This window comes from Macaca mulatta, chromosome 5 (genome assembly GCF_049350105.2).
Source record: "Macaca mulatta isolate MMU2019108-1 chromosome 5, T2T-MMU8v2.0, whole genome shotgun sequence".
In the NCBI taxonomy this organism is placed as follows: domain Eukaryota; kingdom Metazoa; phylum Chordata; class Mammalia; order Primates; family Cercopithecidae; genus Macaca; species Macaca mulatta.
The window spans coordinates 155,102,875-155,112,077 of NC_133410.1; the positions used below are offsets into that span (position 1 = coordinate 155,102,875).

The window sequence follows — 9,203 nt, forward strand, 5'->3', positions numbered from 1 at the left end:
AGTAAGGGTTCTGAGAGAAACGGAATGAGTTGGAAACATGTAGGTGCATGAGAGGGGATTTATTATGAGAATTGGCTCGTGTGATTAGGGAGGCTGAAAAGTCCTACATTTGGCTATCTGCAAGCTGGAAAACCAGGAAAGCTGGTGGTGTAATTTAATCCAGTCTGAGTTTGAAGCCCTGAGAATCATGTCCGAGGATAGAAGAAGATGGATGTCTTCTCAAAAAAAGAGGGTGAATTCCCTCTTCCTCTACCTTTTTATTCTATTCAGAACCTTCACTGCTTGGATGATGCTTGCCACCTTGACTCTTCTTCATTCAGTCTATGGATTCAAATGCTAATCTCTTCCAGAAACATCCTCACAGATATATCCAGAAAATCTTGTTTACCAGCGATCTGGGTATCCCTTAACCCAGCCAAGTCAAACATCTCAATGACCTTATGTTATTTGAGAAGTAAAAATAATTCTTTTATTCAACAAATTATTTACTGAGTGCCTCAGAAGTTCTAGACAGATTCTGAGGCTCTAGTATAGGACTACCAGGCATCTGGTAATACCCTGGGGTAAGGTATTCCAGTTTAGACTGGGTGACTGCGGAAGGCCTCTTTGAGGTGCCACCATTTGAAATCTGAATGAAATGAGGGCACCAGCCATGCCAAGATAATATTACCTACCTATTGTTGAAACATTAAATTAGATGATGCATAGAAAGCACTTACCTCATACCTCATACATCCTCAATGATCAACAAATGGTAGATATTATTGGTATTTCTATAGATGGCAACTAAGATATTAATTTCCCCATATTCAAAACTGAGGCAAATCTACTGTGTTGTGATACATACAGATGTTTAGATGGCCAAAATGAAGAATTAGTTGTATCCTAATCTATTCTTTATTGGACATGTTGGAAATCTTGGGATTGCATGCTTTGAGTCCTTGGAAGAAGCAGGAGATGTCAATTCCTGCCCCAGGAAGAACGGGTTCTGCTGCACTTTCTGACTTGTTCTATCAAAGCCCCACATTTCAAAGCCTGAATGTCCAATTGGGATAGATATTCTAGGTGGGTTTAAGGGCCCTTGAACAGGATTAGGGTTTGCAAATTGTCTGCTATTTTTGTACTTGGGCCATTATATATCAGCATGTCAATTGCTTTCTGTAATTTTTTAAAACTGCCAAACTTAAAAAAATTTTCCTAACTCATCTGGAGTATATATGAAGCCTTATATTTGAAAACATAGCTTACTTTTTGACCTTTCATAAATTTGTTTATATATTCTGTATTTTGCAGATTTGTAAAGTTTTTTCTTAAATGTTTGTAACATTAAAACATTGTTTTATTGATTCTTTAATTTTTAAAATCTTATTATACAAATAAAATATGCTATTGTAAAGTAATCAACCCAAACAAAAAATATATATAAGTAAGAAACTAAAAATCACCCAAGATAACCACTATTGTTGGTAACTATCTTTTAATACATTTCTTTGGACATACATGTGAATACTTAGATATACAATGTTGAATAAGTGGGGTAATATTTTACATGTATTTCATTAAGAATACTTTTTAACCATTTTGTTAAATTGTTTGTCCCTCTCCTCTCCCTCTCTTACCTATCCCTCCTCACCACAACTATAAAATAAATTAGAAAACTGTTTTGGTCACTTGAACACCTAGTGTAAAAACCCCTCCAAATCAACTAATAAAAATATAACACATTCTCTTTATTGGATGCATAACATTAGCTGAGTCATAGTTTGCTTATCTATATACTGAGTGAGGAGCATTCTTGCTGTGTCTCGTTTTTGTCACTATGAACAAAGCTATGGCAAACATGCTTGCACACATACCCTTAAGTGCTGATAATTTTATCTTTATGGGATTGCCAGGGGAAAGTCTGTGTGTGCTTGTAATCTTAATTGATATGGCCAGAATTACATCCTCAAAAGAGATAAATAGTTCACGTATCTCTTTTGCATTTTATCCAATACTTATTTTTAGTGTTTACACACATATACATATATAAAATTAGGGCAACTACAATAAACTTATTGCATTACTCTTGATGCTCGAAAAAACTCAGTCATTACTCAAGGTTTACCTGGCTCGTTGATCTTGTCATCTGTATTTTAAAAGTGAGTGAAACAGGACTTTAATAACTATGTTTCCAAAGCTATGCCAGGCAGCCAAATAGAACTATCATCAATAGCTCCTGAGAGCTACAGTAAGAAGTTACTCACTTATTCCACCAGTTCTTAGAGTTAAGAATGTTCTCTGCATTCCATTTAGCAGAGAAAAATGGCTCAATTTTGCCAGCATTGCTTTCTGATTTTCACCACACTGCTGTGATATTTGCTTCCAGCACCTGAAAGCAGTATAAAAATGCATTTTAAATCATTGAATAGCATTTCTATGTTCTGATTTGCGTTATAAACTTTTAAAAAAGATTTAAAGCCATGAATCTCAGCTCCTTGGCAGCATTCTTATTTTTTAAATGCTGAAAAAAAATCAAGAGCACCCATCAAAGAAATATAATGCCATTAACTCATTGTACTGATACGTGATGAATTATTTATAATCTAATTATTATAATTAGAGTTAACATACCAAACCCATTCAGGCTCAGGTTTCACAGCAATGTTTAGATTGATTTCTTGAAGTTCATAATAATTGGCATCTATTTGCACAGGTGGAAATTGATGCCTCCTCGGTTATCTTCCCACATCCACCCAGTCCCTTACCCTTAGAGTCTCTGCCAAGCTTTGAGCTGTGACGAGAATAGAGCAAAACATACTATTCAGTATTAACCACCCTATTTTCAGTCACTTCTTCAAATTAAACAAAAGTTAAATTATTCTGTACTGTAACCACAGAAAGATTTTCTAAAGATTCATTAAATATTTTTAAAAGCTTGCTGTCGTGATTAGTAGATCCCTATCATAAACAGCTATTCATCTCCATGTAAGTAGAAGAACAATCTTGGGGTATAAATGAAGCACAAACTTTGAAAAAAAATCTTCTGTCCAGTAGCTGTGTATATGAGTGAGTGAGCCCCAAGTGAAACACCCAGCAATAATCACTGCATAAACATCAGTCCCTAGTGAGCTGTATATTAATGTCTGCCTGGAAATTTAATGGCACCTCTAGGCATAAACAAAGGTTTATTAAAATAAGAAGTAAAATATTCCTGAACACTGGCTTGCTTTTTGAAGTTTCCTATTCTGCTTTTGGAAATTAAGAAAGCCTATATTGTGATGCTAAAAGACACTGATTGAATCAACACCTGGCATCATTTTATTTAGGTTCTATTTAACATAGCCCAAAGCAAATAATCTACTTATATTTGTATTCCAAGCTTTTCATTTTTAGGAGAAAAACTGTAGTGGTTATGAATAGACTCCATTTCATCAGGTTCTTTTTCTCCATCTACCACCCACTTTTATATCTACCCTTATACCCACTGTCTTTCTACATAGCTCCACACATGCTTCAGGAGGACAGAATCCATGGAAAGATTGGATTTTCATAAAAAATAATCAATGGAAGCAAGGTAATGTTATAGAGACTTTCATGAATCCATCTTGAACAAGCAGCTTTGAAGTTCTTGTGGTCTCCCTGTAACAACTGTATCCGACATGGCATCTGGTGGATAACAGATGAGAATCATCGTTTTTTCAAAGAAAATAATCTGGAGCTGCTGTCCATACCATTGGACATTTCTTTATAACATTTCAGCAGGTAGAATACAATGAGGTCTTGAGAAATCTTGACTTGAAAAACTGTGGTATGGTATATCACTACACTCATAGTTTAGGGTCTTCACCTTGAAAAAAAGCAAAACTGTACCTAATGTATTACCTGTTCCATCCCCTTTTAGAAATGACAACACAGCTATTTTTGAAGGAACTAGAGCTCATTATTCTTAACTTCCTCCTAAGTATCTCTCTCTCTGTCTCTCTGTCTCTCTCTCTACCCATCTATTTAGTCAAAAGTTAAATCTATTTAATAAAGCTAGTAATTTGTGAATAAATATTTGTAACTAAGATCTTTTTGTGTGGGTTTTACCTTAAATTATGAAAGGACTATTTGGCAGTAGTACTTTATCTGGTATATAATGCTCATTATATAACTGGTTGACTTTTCGGTAGCTGAAAGGGTAATTGGATGATGCAACTTGATATACTTTTTTTATAGTAGAAGTTTGTAGTGACTTGTATAACAAGTTTATTTTCCCTGCAGACATATTTACAGGTAACAATTTTAGCAAATCACTTTGAGATGCTTTCATGAAATAGTTTTAGCAGTTGTGACCAATTTAGGTACAGTTTTCTGACATAAGAGAATATATTTAAGGACCTCTGAGGAAGTCTTCCTTTGCTCCTATGAGTTACTTTTTTTTTTTAACTTTTTTTGAGATGGAGTCTCGCTCTGTCACCCAGGCTGGAGTGCAGTGGTGTGATCTCGGCTCACTGCAGCCTCTGTCTCCCGGGTTCAAGCAATTCTCCTGCCTCAGCCTCCTAAGTAGCTGGGACTACAGGCATGCACCACCCACCATGCCCAGCTAATTTTTGTATTTTTAGTAAAGATGGGTTTCACCATGTTGGCCAGGCTGGTCTCAAACTCCTGACCTCAGGTGATCCACCCGCCTCGGCCTCCCAAAGTGCTGGGATTACAGGCATGAGCCACTGCTTCTGGCCGGTAAGTTACTGTTTTAATCTAAAACCTACTTGATATAATGTCTCCAAAAGCAAACACTATTTTCCTACATTTAAAAAAGGGTATTTTCCCAATCTTCACGCAGATAACCTAGTTTAAAGTTATATGATGGGCACAGGCTACTATGATGAGGAATAGTTGAGTGATTCATTTCTCTTCCAAAAGTGTATATTTATTCTTTATATCTCTCAGCAATGCAGAACGTGGGCAAACAAGGTCACTTTATGAGCTCTGTCCACTGGTTTTAGCAAAAATAATTGCTTTACCAATAAAAAGAGTGACATGAAGTTAAGAAATAAAGGATAGACTGCTCTCAAAAACAAGAAAATTGCCCTAACGTGAGGATAAAGTTTAATTAGGGAAGCTCTGCAGTGCCCCATCTCATAAAACTCATTTTATTAAATTTATGTCCCATATTTTTGCCACACTATATTGCTTTCTGCACTTAAAATCTGGCCATGAGGATATGAAATTATTTTCCCACTCAGTCACTGGCTTCAGGGGACACAGTTCTGATTTCACCAGGGTCTTTGGTCCTCTTGCCCTTCTCTACCTTATTCAAAAGTTTCAGCAAATTTGACCTCTGAGAAGATACAATTTCCTTTTAGCCTGATAGTTTGACTTTTCTGTTTGCATATTAGAACTCTGCTCAGATGTAGAAAGTCTTACAGCTGAGCTCAGGGGCCAGAGCCAATATCAACTGAGTTTTGTTTTTGATATATTAATATTTCACAAATGGGCCAATTTCCTTATTCAGAACTTAGCAAATAAATCCTATTTTTCAGGGTCCATTTTGGAGTGACTTGCTTATAAAATTCTCTCTATGACCCAGTCTGAGTATTATCTGGTTAATTCTGTAAAATGTCTTTGTCTCCAACATTAAATCATGCCATTGAGGGAAAATATCCACATATTATGGAAGTCTTCATTATCTTGGAGGGCTTCCAAGGCTGGTAACATCTAAACATGTGCTCAATTCCCCTCCCTTTCATATATAGTGACCCAGTCTGACCAGAAAATTCTATTGTTGAATTTGATCTTTAGAAGAAGTGGTATTTTCATTTATGTTTAAAATGTTTCAAAAGTACGTTCATTAACTAGCTGCTTAGAACTCATCTTCCAATGAAAACTGTTGAAAATCAGAGGCTGAATGCAAACACAGCTGTTTGGGGTCAGGCAAGTATTATTAAACAGGGTAGAGTATACATGGTTTCTTAAAATTTCAGTGAAACAGAGATTACTGGGCAAGAAGAGCTCTGACCTTTATTCCCTATTAAATGCAATCCTCAAGAGTAAGTAGATATGAAAGTAAGCAGGTAGGAGGGTAAGCAGATAGGACTCACACTGCCTCTTTCTTTGGCCTGATGATGAGAGTCTTCCCTTGTCGGAATGGTCCAGGGCCTTTAGAGTGGCGGTCCCCAAACTTTTTGGCACCAAGAACTGGTTTCATGGAAGACAATGTTTCCATGGGCGGGGAGATGGGATAGTTTGGGGGTGAAACTGTTCCATTCAGATCGTCAAGCGCTAGATTCTCACAGGAAGCATGCAACCTAAATCCCTCACATGTGCAGTTCACAACAGAGTTCATGCTCCGATGAGAATCTAACGCCGCCACTGATCTGACAGGAGGCGGAGCTCGTGTGGCAATGTGCCTTCTGCTGTTGGCCCAGTTCCTAACAGGTCATGGATGGGTACTGGTACATGCCCAAGGGTTGGGGGGCCCCTGCCTTACAGGACTCAGCCTTTGAAAGGACCACAGAGAGTGGCTCATGTCTCCTTTGCATAACTGGATAATGATTTGGAGGGGAGAACAAATAAAAAGGTAGGGTCATGGGGTGAGTTCTGATTCACTTTAGTACTTAATTAGGATGGAAATTGTAGCCCTGTGTAAACATCCAACACAGCTTACCTGTTGGGGACCACTGAGGGGCAATTGTTTCTCTATTCTTCTAAGGAAACATAGAAACAAGCACAGTTTTGAAATAAAGGAGCTTTAAGCAGAGGATTTTTAGACATGATTTGTTTTTTCCTTGAGGCCTATCTTTTCAAAAGCTGCACACATATTTTGGTCTGCCTTGTTTAGGAAAAATAAACGCTGATCACAGTTCATTTAATCCCATTTGCTTCGTCACTAGATGGTAGCATTGGGGACCCGAAGCCTTATAAAGGATCTATAAAATACTGTGTACTAAATACTAAGATATAAAACTCACTATGAAAATTAGTAGACAATTTTATATTAGTCATAACACAAAGAAAAGAGTGAAATATTCAAGAAAACACCTCAAATGCTAGAACTTGAAGAAAGTAGGTTTAATTTAATATGGATGAAGCACTAAAGACAAACTTGAGGAAATTGTGAAGCAGGCTACCGTGCATTTGTAGTTTGTCAAATTTAATTTTAAAATTTAAAAAAATGTCCTTCATACAAGAACTGTATAGCACTACCACCATTCTTGGGCTTCCTGGCTGTGATGAGGACAAGGATAGCAAACTTATGACCTGCAGGCTCAAGCTCGCTGGACAGGTGGATTGTTTAACTTTAAAAAATGTGAATAGCTTGGAGTAAGACGATAAACTCCGCCACCCCCTGTGGCTTTGCACCCTGCTACTTAACACATGCCCGGCCCACTTGGGCTCTGAAGGTGTTTATATTCAGCCCCAGATTACATTACTTCCTTTGGGACTCAGAGATGCTAACAGAAGTAATGAAAGAGAGAGAAACAAGGAAGAATAGATGGAACCAGAATGAGAGAGAGAGAGAGAGAGAGAAGAAAGAGATTCTTTTGGCTAACGATGCAACAGTTGGAAGAATAGAGAAAGAAAAAAGATTTGTTTGGCAAATATTCATTAAATTCCTATTATACACCAAGCACTATTCAAAACACTGGGTGGCGGGGGAAACAATGAACAAAACAGATGAAGTTCTTACTTTCATGGAGCTTACATTCTAGTTGGGGAGAAATATAAAACAACAAATAGCCAGGCGCAGTGGCTCCTGCCTGTAATCCCAGCACTTTGGGAGCCCCAGGTGGGAGGATTGCTTGAGCACCAGAATTCAAGACCAGCCTGGGCAACATGGCAAAACCCCATCTCCACAAAAAACACAAAAATTATCCAGGTGTGGTGGCATGCGTCTGTAGTCCCAGCTACTGGGGGTGCTGAGGTGGGAGAATCGCTTGAGCCAGGGAGGCGGAGGTTGCAGTGAACTGAGATCGTGCCACTACACTTCAGCCTGGGTGACAGAGTGAGACCCTCTCTCAAAAAACAAGCAAGCAAACAAATAAATATTGTTAATGAAGATAAGTTAAATGAAGAAAAAACATTTTAAAATAGAGATATAAGTGACCGGGCAGAAAGGAAGATGTTAATCTGTAAAGTGGTCAGGGAAGGACTTGTTGACAAGGTTACCTTTGAGCAGAGATGTGAAGAATGGCATTCCAGGCAGAGGAAACGTGAAGTGCAAAGATCCTGAAGCTAGACATGATTAGTGAGTTAGAGCACAAAGCAGGCCAGGCTGGGGGAGGAAGGCATGAGAAGGAAGTGGTAAGACATGTGGCAGTGACAAGGCAGTGGAGGGTGCAGCTCTAATAAGAACTTTAGAGTTCCACTCTGAGGAAGGTGAGAAGAGGGCTTTGAGTAGAGCTGTGGTATAATCTTGCAAGAAAATTCCAATTGCTCCATTGAAAACACAGAAGCATACTTATCTGGCAGGGGAGATACCATGTTCACGAAGGTGGTTTTCCGAGGGCCAGGTTTATCCATTGCACTCTGGATGTGCTGACCCCCGTGATTTGCCCGTATGTGGGAAACTTGACTGCGTAATTTGTGTAGTGAGGGATTGCGTTCACGCTTTCCCTTGGTCTTCACAGCCTAAGAACAGGCATCCTCTGTGTAAAGAAATAAAAAATAAAAGAAAACATAGAAGCATGGGCAGAAGTCAGTAGAACAGTTAGGAGTCTCTCACAGTAGTTCAGATGAGAAGCAGTGGTGGCTCCAAGAGAGTCACAACGACGAGTGCTGCTGGGAAGTAGTCTGTGTTTTCTTTGAAAGTAGAACAAGTAGGACTTGTTGATGGATCAGATGTGGAGTGTAAGCAAAAAACAAAAGTGCGGTCAAGGTTCACTCTACTTTCATCTGTGTTTAAAAATGTCCACAACAAAAAGCAAGAAAACAGAGAGAGGGAGTCAAGGATGACTCAAGATCTTGGACTCAAGAAACTGAGAGAAAGAAGTTGTCATTTACTGTTATGAGCAAAAACAGGGAAAGGAACATATGTGAGGGGTGGAACCACGAGTTCAGTTTTGGGCATGTTAAATTTGAGATGCGTGTCAGTCCTCCATATGGCAATACCAAGTAGGAAGTTGATTATATGAGTTTAGAATTCAAAGAAGAGGCCTGGGCTACAGATAGAAATTTGAAATTATCTGCATGTAGGTGGCATTTGAAGTCTGAAGATTAAGTGAGATCACCTGAAGAGT

At 38.4% G+C, this 9,203-nt stretch overlaps 1 non-coding gene across 1 annotated transcript; it reads left to right on the plus strand.

The window, feature by feature from the left end:
* Window positions 1–8,421: 8,421 nt before the first annotated feature.
* LOC114678557 (U1 spliceosomal RNA) lies at window positions 8,422–8,584 on the plus strand. Its single transcript, XR_003729993.1, has one exon. It is a non-coding gene; the product is annotated as a U1 spliceosomal RNA (small nuclear RNA).
* Window positions 8,585–9,203: the final 619 nt, after the last annotated feature.